Source organism: Glossina fuscipes, unplaced genomic scaffold (assembly GCF_014805625.2).
Source record: "Glossina fuscipes isolate IAEA_lab_2018 unplaced genomic scaffold, Yale_Gfus_2 0, whole genome shotgun sequence".
Classification (NCBI taxonomy): domain Eukaryota; kingdom Metazoa; phylum Arthropoda; class Insecta; order Diptera; family Glossinidae; genus Glossina; species Glossina fuscipes.
In genome coordinates this window covers 31,888,245-31,906,201 of record NW_023998414.1, presented here as the reverse complement: position 1 = coordinate 31,906,201, position 17,957 = coordinate 31,888,245, and positions in this window count along the sequence as shown.

The following is a 17,957-nucleotide window of genomic DNA, read 5'->3' as shown; positions in this document are numbered from 1 at the left end:
TTAAGCAAAATTTTATGAAGGATTTGTTTTAACAGAGTGTTCAATATCTATTCTATAGAATACAGTTTGTCTATTTCGATTGTGTTCACGAAATTCTCACCCTTATCGATCTCACACTGGGACAAAGAGATAAACCGTTTTTCAACCCCCTTCTACTATGCCGACTATGTATTTTGCGAAAACGTATTTTATTACTCTTTCGCTTAATAATTATTATGATATCGTAATAAATTAAGCAAAAAGTTCATAGCCTTCTTTCAGCAAAACTTAAAACACAATTTTCTTATATTTTCAACAAAACTTCATTAAATCAAGCATATGTCATTTTAATCGACACCCGAGCACCCGTTTCCCCCTTTTTCCATGTTTGTCATTTTGCTAAGGACATTATCGCATCACAATGGAATTTCTGAAATAGTGATTCGTGGGATTTTCGCAGGCGCGGACAATGAAATTCTGCAGAAACGAACCTAATTGGTAATCGGTCCGTGTAACGTCTCGTTGTACCAATGCCTTCGAATCATCTAAAATTGTCATAATTTGCCAATAAACATAACGTTGTTGAGCGAAGAGTGTACAATCAGTCGTAGAAAAGGACAAGCTGCAACTTCTCAATTCTATCGAACACAAAATGATAATCTAAATATATCTTGCCATATTCAAATAGTTCACAAGTTCTTTTTGGTTAGTATTTAAGTCCGCAACAATGTTACAAAATAATATAGCTGCTCTTTCTGAATTTTTCTTAAGAATTTCGATTTTAGCGCAGCACGTTTTCAACATCGAAATTGAAGAGTTGGTTTATAAGGCCGCCGTTGCCGGACGATTTTCACTCTTTATATATTACCTTGAAGAAGGATGTTTTCAAAAATATTCTTTACTGTTGGAAGTGGGTCTTGCTGCTTGCTTCACAAAAATCTTTTCCTCAAGCTTGACGGCTAAATAAATTCTATTCGGTCGATTTATTCAGAAATCACAAACCATATAACAAAGTCTTCAGTCTGAAAAGTAAGCCATTAACGATCGTTGACAGCAACTTCTGTGAAACATTCATCTTAACGATTTTCTTTTCCCGCTCAATTGCAATTTTTTCCCTTAAAAAAGGCATTTATTGAGAAAAATCGGTGCAGTATATATTAACCAAAATTGTTATATGATTTTCTATAACATTTTACCATATTTTCGGTAAAATGGCGATATCGTGTCGAAAGAATTTATATTGGTTTGGGAACGATGCACCCACCGAACCATTTTCACACTTCTTCAACTTTGCGCACCCGCGTACCAGTCAAAGCCATACTCAAAAGAAGTCATATCTAGTGGATGCGGCAGAGCTTTCTATCCGATCTGCAACCTTGTATCCCCTGGGAAACTACTAGAACAAGTCTCCAAAATGACATTTTCAATCAATTCTTCTTCTTTACCATCCCATGTAAACGCCTAGAAATAGTTGATTCATCAAGTGATACATTATCGAATATTGCTCTCTAAGCTTCTGGACGTATTTCGTGGGCTTCGGCAGCAGATTTCTTCAAATTAAAGAACAACAAAAATTAGCATCAAAAATGCAAGTTTGAGCGTCCCACGATTACCGTCGGCATGCGCTAAATAAATCAATAATATTAAGGGGGAAAACTGTTATTTTCGATAAAGAAAGATCAAAACCATCGAATTCAACTCATAGGTACCCTGATATTTGCCATTTGCTTATCATATTTACCTGTAGTATTCCACGGCCAAAATTTTTACAACCTCCTAATGTATTAGGAGCATGACGATGAGACTAATTATTTTTGATTATTCGTTTAATGAACAATAAATAGCATAAATCAATTGCTCTGCAAGGTATATCTTACTAATAAGCAGAGCTAAAAAGCCAACCGATATTTAACGTAACTAAATGAATTTTTGCTGGTTAACCGAAAAGTTCAACCTGTCATTGAAGATGAATGTTTTTAGAGTTGATAAACGTAGGTTGATGATGAAAGCATGTGGGCCAGAATATGCTACAAAAGATGCAAGAGTTCCTAAAAATGACATCTAGTCACCAAAATTAAGTCCATTATCAATATTTTCCCGCATAACCGCAAAATTCTCTTCATTTCTTTTGTTTCGTGCTCATCGACGAGGCAAGTTACTCGGAATATCACAAAATATGAAAAAAATTTGAGTTTTACGATTAATTAAGAGGGAATGTGGAGAATTGAACTCCATGGCTTAATATAATGTGTGTAAGTATGAATATATAGAACGATAGACGAAACGATATTTTTCATAGCATCTTATTATATATACTTATGCGTGTGGGAACTTATAAGGGACATTAACGGGAATTTACAGTGAATACGTTTTACGTTTAAATCAATGGATGATGTTTGGATATTATAATAAAAAATTGAAAAACGGAGAGACAGACCTTTCGATACTTGAATAACGCAATAAAATATATATATATATATATATATATATATACAAATCCATCTCGTTAGTAAAAGTGTGTTTAAATGTATCGCAAAAGATCCTCATTTGGAAGCTCAAGATAAAATTCGAAACGGTTCATATTGTGTTTATGAAGAATATCTGCTCAAGTGCTGTAATTTAGAAAAAAATGTGTCAACGCGAAATTGAACGACTAATGGAAAAAAAAAAATTTGTCTTTATTGGCGTAAAAGATGTTTTCAACCTTTCAGTATATATGGAAGTGAAATTCATTACCTAAGAGAAATTTTTTCCCTAATAAATCTGGATTATTTCTAAGGGGCTCCATCTAGGGCTTTGCCTATTGATTGCTAATTTTTTTAATCCACTAAACGAAAGTCTTTAAAAATGTGTTTATATTTATTTGAAAGCCTTTCGAAACAAATATACGTAGCTCTGTCAAAATGACTGTTGAATAGATATGATGATGGGACCGATCCAAAAGAAGTTAATCCCTTTGTTAATAAGTGATGCTGCTCCGCCATATCACAATTTTCGGGTTTTGTTTCAACCGTTCAAAACTGACAACGTCCTCGACAACCAAAGACAATGAATTGCAAGACTTATTGAACGAAAACCCAACTCAGGGTTTGTCTATGGAGTTAGTAAGAATGCATAAGGCGGAAAAACCGCTTCCATACGAATTGACTGAAAATATCATTTCGTACCATTTCAACATCCCGGTTTCATTGCTTGCCAGGCAAAGAACGAAGAGTTCTCTGTGGCGTAATGGGGCCGGGAGCGAAAAGTGCATCCAAAACGACAATATCAATCGCCAAAAGTCATCCATTAGACCAACAGAACCGTTCACGTCAATACCGAAGTTGAATATTAGTGGCCATTAAAATTTTGCGATGCATGTTACGGGATCAGGAAGGTGTGGTGTATAACGTACGGTTAAAACTGAACGAAACTATTACTGCGGATGTCTACCGACGTCAATTGAACAAATTGAAGAATGCATTGTTGCAAAAAAGACTAACAATAGCGGTTAACAGACGCAAAGTGATGGTCGTCTTGCACGATAACGCTCGGCCACATGTTGCAAGACTTGTCAACGACACACTGTTGCAGCTTGAATGAAAAATTTGGCTGCATCCAGCGTAGTCACCAGGCATAGCTTATTCTGATCACCCTTTTTCAGGTCGATACAGTATAGTTTGGCTGGTACACGGTTTCGAAATGCTGAAGAAGTACGTATATGGATCGATGATTGGATCGCTGCCAAAGCAATAACGTTTTTCCGGCAAGCTATCGCCATGTTGCCAGAAAGATGGTAAAAAGTTGTAGAAGATGGTCGAAAATATTCTGATAAATATATATTGTACCAAGTTTTCTCAATAAATGCCTTCTATCAAGTGGAAAAACGATCAGAATATATGCAGGCACTTAATAACATTGTCTTGCGGAACATGTAGACGATTTTTGTCAAATTAATTTTAATATCATTTATTATTAATAGATTTCTTGTTTTTGCTGGAAAATTGAATTTTTTTCATAAAAAAAATTTGCCAATCAACATATCTTGCGCCAGATATCGGAATTAAGTTTAAATTTTTTTTCCTTTTTTTTTCTTCTTAGATTCAAATTTGCACCGAACAACATGTCGGTGTTGCCATTTTTGAAATATATCTCAAAACGAATTTTTTGTTTTCTTTGCTTAATAATCTCATTGCGTAATAATATTCTCCTCCCCCCCCCCTTTATCTTTATACATATATTCAAAATAAATTCATTCAAAATTTCCATGATTTCTATAAAATGAGCTTTAGTTAGTTAATGTCCCTTAGCTGATTGCAAAAATCGACTGTAAAAATAAAATTTACGCAAAAGATTTTTCCAAATGTATGAAATGAAATTCATGTTTAACGTAAATCTTTTACAAATCTTTTCATAATGAAATTTAATTCATTTTACACAACAACAATATGTTATCCACCGCATACTGATGACAATCGGTAGTGGTGAGTGCAAATAAGTCAGAGCATAACGCATTTTCCCCCAATTGCTTAAATAATGTTCATCGCTCCTAGCATCACCCCATAGATGACAACACTCAAACTCATACTATGCATGATAATGTTCTTTGATAAGCATTTTGTAAGCAGCTAGCTAGCTCGCTAGCATTTAACAACTTGTCCTCATTGTGAAGTCATTCGTTCATAGCAAATTCACCCCCACAGTGTTGTTAGTACTTTTGCTTGAAAATTGAAAGTGATCAAAGTGATTTTAAGTTGAAACATATTTTATGGTTATCAATTGTTGACTTCTTGGTATATTAACAGTTTATATAGGTTTAAGGTTTTTGTTTTTTTTTTTTTTGGGGCCCCCCCCCCCCCCCCCCTCGTGTTACAAAAATCAACTATGTTTGCGTTTATGGGCCCTTTTTTCGCTCTCCCCCGCATTTGATTTTTTATTATAGCACAATTTTTATTTTGATTGCTAAAATCATTACAAGACAGCATCTCTGGTGAATTATAAGCAGGAATTTTTCTCCCCCTTTTAAGCGTGGAATGTGGCAAAAATTTTCAGTCAAAACAAAATTTATATTTATTGAGCAGTAATTATGGGTGGCATTGGTGGGTGGTTTATTTTTTCGAAAATCTACCTCCTTTAATGCTCGTTCGTCTGTTTATCTGTCTGTCTGTTTGTCTGTCTGTTTGTCTGTCTGTCTGCCTATACGTTTTTATTAAACGTGCTTAATAGCTTGGTACTGCCCTTTTTGGGTTGGTCTGCAGATTAAACGCATTTATTGCTCTTTTCATACACAATACATACCGTACGTGCGTACGTATGTATATAAATGAACCTGAATCATTTGTTAAGGATCATTGAGCAGGTATTTAAATTATTGTAATTGAAAATTAAAAGTTTTTCCTAAATTAGTAATGACTCGTTAAAGCAGGAATCAGTTAGTTTTTAAGCGGAATTAAATAATTTATTGTTAAAAACAAAAAAACAAAAAAAAAAACAAAAATGTTGAATGGCTGTGTGTGTTTACACATCATTAGTTAATTAAATTCAATCGCTGTCATTTTTTTTTTTTTATTTTTTTATTGTTATTATTAGCTTTAAACAAGTTGAGGCTATATATATATATATACTTATTAACAACAATTTCGAAGTACAAAGTAATTGTTGTAACTACTTCTGATGACTTACTACGAAATTTTAATAAAACACATATTATTTGTTTATCCATCCATATTATGGCGACCATTGAATAACAAATTATTTGAAATCAAGTTTCCTTTCATTCCCGCCTACCAATTGTAAAGGTGGAAAGGAAAACTTTTTTAATGAAGTAACCTGCGTCGTAAATATTTTAATACAGATTTTCGCACTTGCATCAGCCAAATTGTCCAAAAGTAATAAAAAACGAAATGCCATTCATTTACGTATAAATATTGCTCCAGTTACAACATCGGTCCAATGACTATATTGCTGATGGCTGTTACAATACAGCAAGCGAGAGAGGAAAGAATTATAGAAAAATCTTGAAATCACATGACTATTAGAACATTTAGGGAAGATAGGATACGAAATGTGTGTACATATCAAGCGTACAAATATTTTCTTATCGACTTTTCCTAGACGAGTTACGAGTATACGCTATCGGCTCACCAAGGCGTATTCTTGTTCTTCTGATTAGTAACGAAAAATGAATGTCTAATGCATTTTCCACTGCCTTGTTTTTGAGTAAAAATTGAGCAAAAATTGGAAAAATATTATTGTCAGTAAGGGCCCATCTATGGATTCTGTTGGATCGAAACTTAAAAGAAAAATAATCTTAATTAACGAATAGGCACAAAACAAAGAATTGTTTACAAATTTTTTTATATTCCTCAACTGCAATCTGTTCATTGTGTTCAGCACTGAAGCAAGGGTCGGGACATTTCATTTTGCCGTAATGCTTGCAATACCCAAAAGGAAGCTTCGGAGCCTCTGTAAAGTGTATAAATTCTTAATCGGCTTCGAATTTTGCAGAAACATTGGAATTTCTTTCACGCAGTGCTTGATATTGAAAAAGGTGGCTAACACGACCGCAGTGAAGCGTAACCTTAAAAACGCCTCGATTTCTTTAACTAAAAAAATTTTGTGAATTTTTGTTCATTACTTGCAAATTGTGGAATACAGAAGAGAGTGGAAGTTTTCTAAATTTTGTTTAATGGAGGACTCTACTATTTCGTATTCAATCGGCCACGCCCACTCATGATTATAAATGAATAAGTTTTCAATTGATTTTACTTTTATTATAGATACAAAATCGGTAAAATACTTCACCGATAACTTCTGAAACTTCTGATCCAGCATTCGTAAATTTTAATCTCAATTTTTTACTACAGCGGTATAATAAACTATAAGGACAAAAATTAGATAGATAACATGAACAACTTTCTTACTTATTTTTTATGTCTTTCGTTGCTCGAATTACGAAAAGCAGCAAAAAAAAAAAAAAAAAAAATGAAATAAAAAAATCGATAACTAGACTTGCATACTCTTGGAGACGCCTACAGATAGAATTTAAGCATGTTTACGAACCGAAATAACTGAAAAGCCCAAATAATGTCGATAACCTAAAACATGGATTGATCTAAAATGTCATTTCAATATTCAGTCAAGTTATTATTAGCCATTTTTAGGTTGAGAAAGTAAATCGTTAGACCAGTTATCGAATTCGCATTTAAAATAAAACTATTTTCAAGTCGCGAGTATTGGAGACTATCGAGGCAAGTATCAAGTATTTGCTTCAGCTAACACAAGTCGTATTCAATACAAAATGATTTTGATCCTCGCAATGGTTTGATTGAGTGACATCGTCGAGCTCTATAAACTTTATCGAAGGCTGAAAGTACTTTAAACTTATTGTATGTAATGCATAGTCAAGTGGAAAGTTTAGATCAGTAACGATTAGTGTAATTTTTATGCCTTCCCTTTGCCAGGGCAAAATAATGCCAGCATTGGCTGCATATCATCACATCAAAGAATTAAAGACTTGTATAGAGTCAGCTTTGCTAAGATTAATGAATTTTTTTTTTTTTTCATTTTTTTGTTTTGGATTTTAAAAGAAAGTGAAACATCATTTACAAACATTAAGATAAAATTTATTTCGAATTTATCATCTGTTAGACAATATGTACGAACCACAAAACACAGATTAACATACCCAGTGCATAACACAACAAAACACAGCGCAGCACAGCACAGCACAGCACAGCACGAGTATAAAATACAAACTACTATATATATAAAAACATGAATACATATACATGCACACAGTCACATACAGATATGAAATGAAACATATATCCATGCAGATACACATATACATAGATAATTTATAACATCGGGCGCCAGTCATACGGACGGATGCTGCTGAAACAACGATACTAAAGGGAAAAATTAAATAATTAACAAAATATGACAGAAAAAGTGTCAACAACAGAAGATTAAAATCTAAATTTGTTTGAATATATATTCGTATCTAATGTTGCTGCTGTTATATCCATCTATCCTGATGCAGTTGAATGTGTAATGGTTCGCGTATAACAGAAGAACATTAAGTGGCATTAAAATTTATGTTCGTTCAACACTTTTGTTTTTAAAAGGAATTTAGTAAAGTATTTTCGAAATTTTTTTTGTTTTTTTTTTTTTTTTTAATAAATTTTAAAAATATTTTAATGATTCTTCTGTAAAGTCACTCAAAAACACCCTAAGAAACATGTTTTAAACAGTTCTTAATAAGCATGCTAAGGATTTTGGTTCCTAGATTTAGTTGCTGTGATTTTATTTATTTATTATGCTATCTCTGGTCGTTCTATGCTTTGTTCGCACATTGTCTTCATTAAGAGCGTGAAAAGAACTGATATGATAAGTAAATATGTGTTAAATATTCAAGTGTCATCGCCCAAAAAAAAAAAATTCATTTATAATACACATACATACATATATAGATAGCATATAGCATAGCATAGCAGCCATCTGCTGCTTGCATTTGACATATGTTTATTTATGTTTATCGCGCGGTAAATATGCTATTAACGCGTTAATAAACGTAATTAAATGGAAACTAATTTATTATTGTGATTTATGCAAATTTCTTCTTTTATTTATTTATTTATTTATTTTTTTTCTTAATATTTGAAAACTTAAGACTTTTCTTTGAATGGGTTGTTACGAGGGTTGGCTTAAACAATTAATTATATCCCATAACTAAAAGCAATCTTTCGCAATTCTCTATAAATTTCTTAATGTTCTTAAATAAATAAATGAAAGCATATTTTTATTGAAAAGTTCAAAGCTCAAAAAATACTTAAAAAAATAAGCTGTTAAAGATTAGTGTAAGGCTAACAGGACAGCATAAGCACGGTAGACGATATCCTGCTGTTTTAAATACACTTTCGCGTTTTTTTTTTTTTTATTTGCAAATTGCAAACGGCCGCGTATATACGCTTCTTGTATATCTTATAATACGCTGAGGCACCCTGCGGTGTATGTTTTAATCTCATTAACTATCGCTGTTTACAAACAGCGCACACATATATACCCGCCACAGGGACTTGGTTGCTTGCGCTGGTTTTGTGGTATTTATCCAGTTATTGATACTTTGTTGTTGTTGTTCTGTGAAGAGTATTGTTATTATAAAGTGTGTTGAGCTGGCTTCTGTGTTACTCTAGGGATTCGTTGACATAATTTGCAACATATATACATATATCCATATATAAATTCATTCATAAATAAATTCATTTATAATATGCAAAGGCGACCAACCATAAATATATATGCTGTCACCATAACTGAGATTATTAAACGTTTTACGGTTGGCATAAAGTGTGAAACCGTAATAAAAACCACAGTAGGCTTTCAATTAAACGATATGGAATAATAAACAATCTTCTCAATTGATACAATAATTTCAAATTTTTTTTAAACAATTAGTCTATAATGTTGCATTGCCATCTATTATTATATTCAAATAAGAGGTAAACCTATCTCAAATTCGTTTAGATTTCGCATACATCTGCACACACTTCATATATACTCTTGTACCTTGCACAGGTGCAAAAGTATAGAAAGATCCATACTTCAATGACAGTTATAAGCCCTCTACTCGTTATTAACAGCTATCGTGTTTGCTCTCTAACGAGAGCCATAAACTTCGGGGTATAATGTTTCCGTACCATTAAGCCCCAGTGAACAGAATATATTGCGGTTTCAAGCGAACTTCAATTACGCGCAAACTGTCTTTCTCCCATATATGATTCCAACAAGACGGCACAAAGTACGACAGAGCCAGCAAATAACTCAAATTCTTTAAATTGATGTTTATAATAAACTTAACGCTCTAATGGAAATTTCTACAGAATGAAAGGAAATCGTAAAGATAGCTGATGGACGAAATCTCATTTTGATGCTGACATGCAAGCCCAAACGAACGGTGCTATGTGATACTTGTTAGGCCTACAAGACCGTATATGAGATTTATCGTCACTTTCTTACTCAGTGATCTGGTGCGATAACAACTTTTTTTTTTTTTTTTTTTGGTGACATCGTCCATGGAATTATTAGCATAACAAGATATTAGATATATCCATATCAAAGTCCATATGCGTCAATCAACTATCTGTTGCAGAAGAAAGCAAAAGTTCTGTTCATTTTCAAGGTTTATATACTTCCGCGTCAATTTGATGTCTCTATTATTGCTGGAAAAGTGCGCCGTATGGTGTTGCTTAATTGGTGTTTGCAAGTAGTCCATCTGGCAAAATAGCTTTTGATGACCTTGAACACAGTTCCTTAGCTAGACTGAATTGTTGGTAATTAACTTTATTTTTGGATGCAAGCTACCGCCTCAAGCTAACAATAATTATATATATATATATATATATATATTTTTTTTTTTTTTTTTTTTTTGCAATAACTATTGAAATGAAAACTTAAACAATTTTGACAATTGCGTCTCATGTGTCCTACATCAAGTATGATTCAAAAGCATCGCGGAGCTCTCGACTATATCATATGCGGGTCCTTTCCTTTTTCCGTGTTCGATAACATATTTAAAAATTTATTATTATTGTAAATTACTTTATTTTTTTGGTATATTCGTTGTAACCAATTTTTTTTTTTTTTTTTTTTTTTTTTTAAACAAAACAAAACCTGTAATGAGGTCGTTTACAACTTTCAGAATTGAAACCTATAATTTAAACAAACTTTAAGTACAATGAAAATAATAATAATAATGAATAAAAAAAAAAAAAAAAAAAAAAATGAAATATCAAAAAAAAAAAAAAAACAGAAAATAAATAATATGACAAGAGGGTTAACGTTGCAATGATAAAACAACAAATATACGCGCAGTTAAAATATGGTATTTATTGAATTTTCGCTTCGTTAACTACAAAGTATTAGCTACAGAGTAAAAATTACTAGAAAATAAGGCGAAAAAAAAAAAAAAAAATTAAAACAATTGTTAAATTAAATCTACTATAAAGGGGTACATAATTCTCCCTTTCCCTTGCCTACGTATCAAATCTACCGACTAACGAGGAAAAAAACTTTTTTTTTTCTTTTTTTTTCAAAAATTATTCTTTCTCATGTATATTGATAAATTGATATCGAAGTTAAAATGTCTTGGCCCTTTGTTTCCTATTAGTACAACTTTTCTCATTATCTAATTTGAAAGTTCAGCAATGTGTGTGTGTATACACGGCGATATTTAATAATCAATTATGTACATTGAAAGTTTTTTTTTTTTTTTAATCAAAAAAAGTGTCTTTTCGTATTGCCTGGTGAATGTTTCCGACAGATTGTATGTGTCTCGCATTGGACTTGTGAACATATTTACTTGAGGACTTGAGAAATTAGGCTTCAAATTTAATGCTCTCAAAAAATGTTCGGTTGTTTGTTATGACTAAAACCCATGCGATCCATTCATTTCTCTTTTACTTTACTTTACGCCAGTAAAAAGTCCAAATGGTTCCAAAAGGGAAAAAAACAAAGGAACTTAAAACTATGTATCTGTGAAGGGCGTGAGGTAAAGGCAAGGAACACCTGAATGGATCGTATATATACATACATCATATCACTTGCTACATCTCCGGTCTAACTTGCCGTCTTTTAGCAACTGTGTGATTCAAACGCGCTTCTAATGCTACATAATATTTGCTGTCCTTGATCCTTTGTCCCTTTTCAAGATACTCGATAAATATCATACCATATCGACGCCATAATTTTCTCATTTGGCTCTTTTGGCTTTTTTGTTCGATTTAGTTTACGCCGACTGCTGTTCAATCGGCTGATTGCCGAATTGTTTCTGGATTGTGGTGGGAATACCATGTTTCATCTATGTCGCCTAAATGCCTTTTATATATTGCTGCTCTTAGTCGAAACTGCGCAAAGGCTGCAGCGCCTTCGAACAAGGGATAGGGTGCCTTGTGATGGCTTTAGGGGGTCAACTATATCATGCCACTTAACTTTTTGATCTTACAAAACAATCTTGTGCAACGTCTTCGTCTAACTAACTAACTAACTAACGTATCGGCTGAAAATGTCGGCCTGTCAAAGGTGTTGCTATATATTTGCCAGACCGGAGACCGGAGATATTCAGTGAAATGCTAGAACACACATATAAAAACACATTATTAACATAAAATCCATGCTGTCAACTTTCTATCAATTCTTTATATAACAAAAATAATTTGAGTTTAGAAAAAAATTACAAAATGATATTATTATACAGATTACTTCAATTCATAAAGATGTTTAGAGAAGAAGAGAAAATCTTAAAAAGTATTTCTTAAATATTTCTTCTATAATCTTAAGAGTGCATATTGCAAATATTTAACACCGCCCTACGGCAGGAATTGAATAAACATATGGACCTCTCTAGTATTTATTTTTGGTAAAATGAAATAATTAGTCGGTCGATTGATGATAAAAAAATTTCGAACTAGAAAAATGGAAATTTGTCGTTCGGAAACCTTTGCTTCGAAGCGTCATCTAGTGTAGCTACATTTCCAACTTAACAAAGTCTACTACGTCTCTAACGAAAAGTACAGACGCCCGCGGTTTCTTTTACCATCGCGCGCCTATTTGTTGTTTTTTACAATTGTTTCAATAACGCAAATATTTATTTGGTATTTATTTCAAGGTATTACATATATAGGTGTATAGTTCAAATACATATATAATTTAAATAATTGTTAATTACGCGTCATTGGCGTGAAATAGACATCTGTGGGATCATCTATTCGCACAAATTGTTGATTGTGGTCCGAAGAGTCTTTCTTCATTCAAAATATTATATAAGCGAAGATGAGCTTTCTGTCAGGAGGATTGGCATTACAAAACAATTGGATTATATTTTAATTGTCAATTAATCGAGAAAAGCGATATTTTAAAAATATATTGTACTTCTGTACATGCAATTCAAGGAACGGAATGGATTTCAATTGAAATTGTTCCTATAACAAAACAATTACCTTTAGATCCTTTGGATGCAATGCATACATATTTATGTCATATTTTTTAACAAATGTTTGATGGATGATTGTTTTATGTATGTGTTATGTTCTTCTCTAATCCTTTAAAAAGCGCTTTTGTTGTAGACGTGTTTTATTTTTTTATTTATTTATTTATTTATTTTTTTTTTTTTTTTTTTTGATATAACATATGCAAGTATTTCCTGCTGGCTGTTGTGGCTACAAATATAATAAACTGTTAAATGCAATTCATGTATGCAACACGCAAAGGATAATAGTTGGCAGTGGAGTAATGAAAAATACAAAAAAAAAAAAAGAAAAAAAGAGTTAAAAAAAAAAGAAAAACAAAAAATTGTATCCTCTCTAATACATCGCACATAATACAAATCATAGGTTCTTTAACCTCAACTCAAGGTGAAACCTGCACCTTTTTTGTTTTTTTTTTTTTTTATATTTTTTTTTTTGCTTTTCTTTTGTATGTGTTACGTGAAACAGACTTTGGTGCATATGCTAGCATAGCATAGTGTAGAATAACATCGTAAATATCCTTTTACTTTGCATTTGTGAGAAGAAGGCAAAAGGAACAATAGCAAGAGCAAGGAAATACATCAAGTGAAATACAATTATTGCATACACAACTGCTACGTTCGTAAATTAGAAGATGATCAGATCAGATGATTATCTTCGCTATTAGAAAGGAGTTAAATTCGATACCGCCATCGGTTGTTTCTCTTACTATTAGCTACAGTAACTGGGATTCCCCTTATATATATCGCCAACATTTTGATTATCATTTGAAGTCGTATCAAATAACTCAAAGTAATTGCGCGCATCTAAATACCTGCTCCTTGTATTTTATTTTATTCGTACGTAGACGCATATTTGTTATATTGTCTGTGCACATAATCAACTCATTTACTTCAATTTCTTCATTGACGGCTTATTTGCTCAACTTCTCCCACGATAACTAACAAAAAAAAAAAAACAACAAAGATAAAATGAAACCAAGGCAAAGCGCACCTAAAGATTCATTAACGAATTGCTTGTTATTTGATATTTATTTATTGTCTTTACCTTTCTGGTTTTATTTATTTATTTATTTTTTATTTTTTTTTTTTTTGTTATTATTTTTCATTTTTATTCGGGTGCTGACATCTCCTATTGCTCGCCGACACAACAGGAAGTGTGAGAAATTATTTTTATTTTCCAGTGCATTCATATACGATATATATGTATATATATATATATATATATTAGGGCTAATAACAATTGTTCCGTTTCCAATTCATTTGAACCTTCTCATAGATGTTAATCGTTTTGTTATATTCTTTTAAGATCATATTATATCGTAGCTAATAAGAGTATTGGATTTCACAATAAACATATTCATTCATTTATTATTATTATAAATTTCATCAAAGGAATGTACGATATAACTAAGTAAAATAGCGACATTTAACAACTAAATGTCATCATTTTTTGAATTCTATTTTGAAACGATAAGAAGTATTTTCATACAACGCGTTTATGTCAGCCTTTTAACGCATATATAATTCATCTTATATGTTTATAAGCTTTACGTCACCTACAGAAGGTTATCATTCATTCATGTTGTAAGCTTTGGTAACATAAAGTCCGAACGATTGGTCGTGTAGGTAAGAATCCCGGCAAGTCAGTGTTCGGACATTCAAATATTAAGTGCCATAGATTTTATTTTGGTTATAGGTATAGTAAATGCTCAGACCACTAAGCCACGGCTCTCTTGCCCTTTTTCTTTCGTCACTTCATTATCACCGTTACTGTGTTACGCGAATTGCGGGCATACCTTGAGTAATTGATCTTAGATAAAACAAGTAAGAAAATTGAAGTCGGTCGGGACCGAATTTTGTATACCCATCAACGTTATCCTCAAAAATACAAAAGAAGTAGAAGAAGAACATTTTCGCGTTCTATTAATATAAAGTGGACGCAGCTGATTTTTTTGAAAGTTTTTGTCGTAGAGGCATGTGGGCGTTGTAGGCGTGTCCTTTGAAAAATGTGAGTCAATACCAAACTCTTTTGCAAATTTGTAGCCGATAGTCTTATTTTCGCTAGCGTAGGAATGTCTACCACAAAGACGACCCAGTTGCGCAAACACACAGATGGACAGACGAATAGGCGGACATGTTTAGGTGCATTTCAAATTTGAAACTGGCCAAGAATTTATACACTTTATAGGGTTTTTGAAGCTTTTATCTGCCCGTTATAAAGGTATTGAAAAAACAATTAAATTTTGATACATTATAATATTGAGTGGGCGTGGTAAATTTTTCCCATTTTTGGGCACAAATTCTGTAGCATCGCCCATAGAGTATGCGTTCAAATTTTTGTACGTTTATTTGCTATAGTTCATGAGTAATGAGCAAAAAAGCAATTTTTCACATGTTTCGACAAACAATGCTGCTGTGGACGTGTCCTTCGACCGATTTGTGGATACAAACGTTTTGACAAAATCATCCTTCGATGATGAGTATAAAAAAAGTTACTAAACATCATTTGAATTGTCCGCTAGAAAGTTCAACCACTTGTACAAGAGTGCAAGCGTTTGTTAAGCTTATGCGATTCAATCAGAAACACTCAGAAACACTTGAGATAGATCCAATCAATTTCTGAATCGATTTAAACTTGTCTGTCCATCTATCTGTTTTGTTTTTTTTTTTTTGGTGTGTTCAACCTAGAAGGCGAAATTTGTGATAATATATGGTATACTGACGTGTTGTAGCTAAAGGACGAATGCTATTGAAAATGATTCGGCCCGGACCACTTTTTCGAGCACTTCCCATCGTTTTGAAAATACGAATACCTACAGACTCGTGTAGTCAAAATTTTTTTACAAAGTATTGATACAATGAAAAAACAGACAACATGTGACATACCGTGACGACATACATGAGTTAAGCCATGCAGAAGGTATTTTCTCGTTGGCTCCCGCGTAATTTGACAAAGTCTCCAAAGATGTTAGTCATTGATAAAATAGCGAAAACAAAAAGACGACGTTGAATCATATTTCACCACGACTATGTAACGTCTCAAGCATCTTCTATAATAATCGACAACTTGAGCAAACGAAAATGCGATTTAGTTGGTTATCTGGGGTACAGTTCTGATCTGGCATATAATATGATTTCTTTTTGTTCCCGAAGGTCATGAATAAATTTGGCGGAAAACAACTTTTGTCAAGAAGCCGTTAACTTGTTTAAATATCATCTTTTAGAGCTATGTCAAACTAAATATAAAAAGTGTTTGAACGCTTGCAAAGGAGAATATTTTTAAAAATAATAATAAAGCAATTTTTAATAATAAATTATTGCCTTTTCATAATTTAGGCTCAAAATGTAAATGATATCCTACGTATGTTATATATGATAAAAAAATTTAAAAAAAATTATTCTCATTACACTTTTCATCTTATAAATTATTTTCCCTCTTAATCTATCTTAAAGAAAAAAAATTGTCGCACAAATAGTCAGTGCGTTGATTATGACAAGTACTAAATCGATACACGATACGGTAACAAATTGAGCTTTATTCACATTTCGAAAATTTTTTTGAATTATATACAAGTCGGTGTAAGAATTTTCTGTGACACTAACGTATACGATACTACTTAAGAATGCCAAGCAAGCGCATATCCGTTATGTGGTTTCTGTGTAAGCGATTCCAAAAGATCAAATCGAAAAATAACATAAACAAGCCAGATCATGTTTACATTATCAATCATAAATTTTTTCACAGTAATTACATTAAAAGCTTGCTATCTATGGGCTTGATTCAAATGTGCCTTTAATCGATATGAGGACATTCGAGGCAATCTCTTTGATTTTTAATAAGCAACACAACATAACCTAGAGTTTTGGAATTTGATAAATTGATCAATAGAATTGCAGAAGAAATTGAAATTGGGTAAAATTATGCTCGTACATACATACATCAATGAAATGGAATTTCAACGATAATAATAAATGTGCAACTAAGTAGTGCGATAAATGTAGTAGTGTTTCTCACATTTACGTCAATTGATTTGGGAAAGGAAAATAGGCGAAGAGCTATCGTTGCTATTACTATTGGTTTTTCAGTTGAAACTCTTTTACTCGGATCGAATTGAACGTTTCTATCGGTATGGACGACTAACTGCATCCTCCATCTCAAAATATACATTTAATAGACAACTATCAAGGATTAGCTAAATTAAAGACATTATTAAAATTAAATGGACACCTTGTGACCCGTCGGCTAGAGGATAGGGACAATGATATAATCTCCACTACCCAGCACGAGTGCATTACAGGTCGATCGAGTGCGAACAACGGGCTCGAGTTATGCTGCGGCATTCGTCAGGCCTTCTCGGAGAGTTGTCAAACTCAGACTGCCGTTTATTGGTACTCACTTGTGTAATGCCTTTGATCAAACACATCATTAATTGTTATTTTAGAAATTTGATCTTCTCGGTTTTCAGCTATACGTGGTGAAGTGGATAACATCTCTTATTCAAAAAATAGAACAGAAAACGAAATTCTCTTTAAGTCTTATCTGTCGAATGATATCTTGGTCTCGTCGCGGGTTCATCAAGGCATAGGTGCCTTCGGCTCTACTTTACATTAATTAATTTACGTCTTAACAATCTTCTTCGGTTAGTCAATGTGCTAAAATTGTGATGCACGCAGTTGATGTTAAATTGTATTTATATTTTAAACCCTCCAAAAGTTCGCAGCTGCTAGGTATCGATCGTATGGTCTCATGGTTAAATTGAACTTCATGCAGTTAAACTAAAGTAGGCGCAAAAAATTAATATCCTCGAGATGATCTCCTCTTCCCACGGTTTAGCATACTATCAATGTAAAGCTGAAATAAATCTTAACAGTTTGGGGTTTAGGTATCTTTTTTAATAACAAGCTTCGCATCAATCGATACATGCAGTTAATAAAGCGGAAAGTTTGCTGGGCTTCGTTAGGTGGTGGTCGA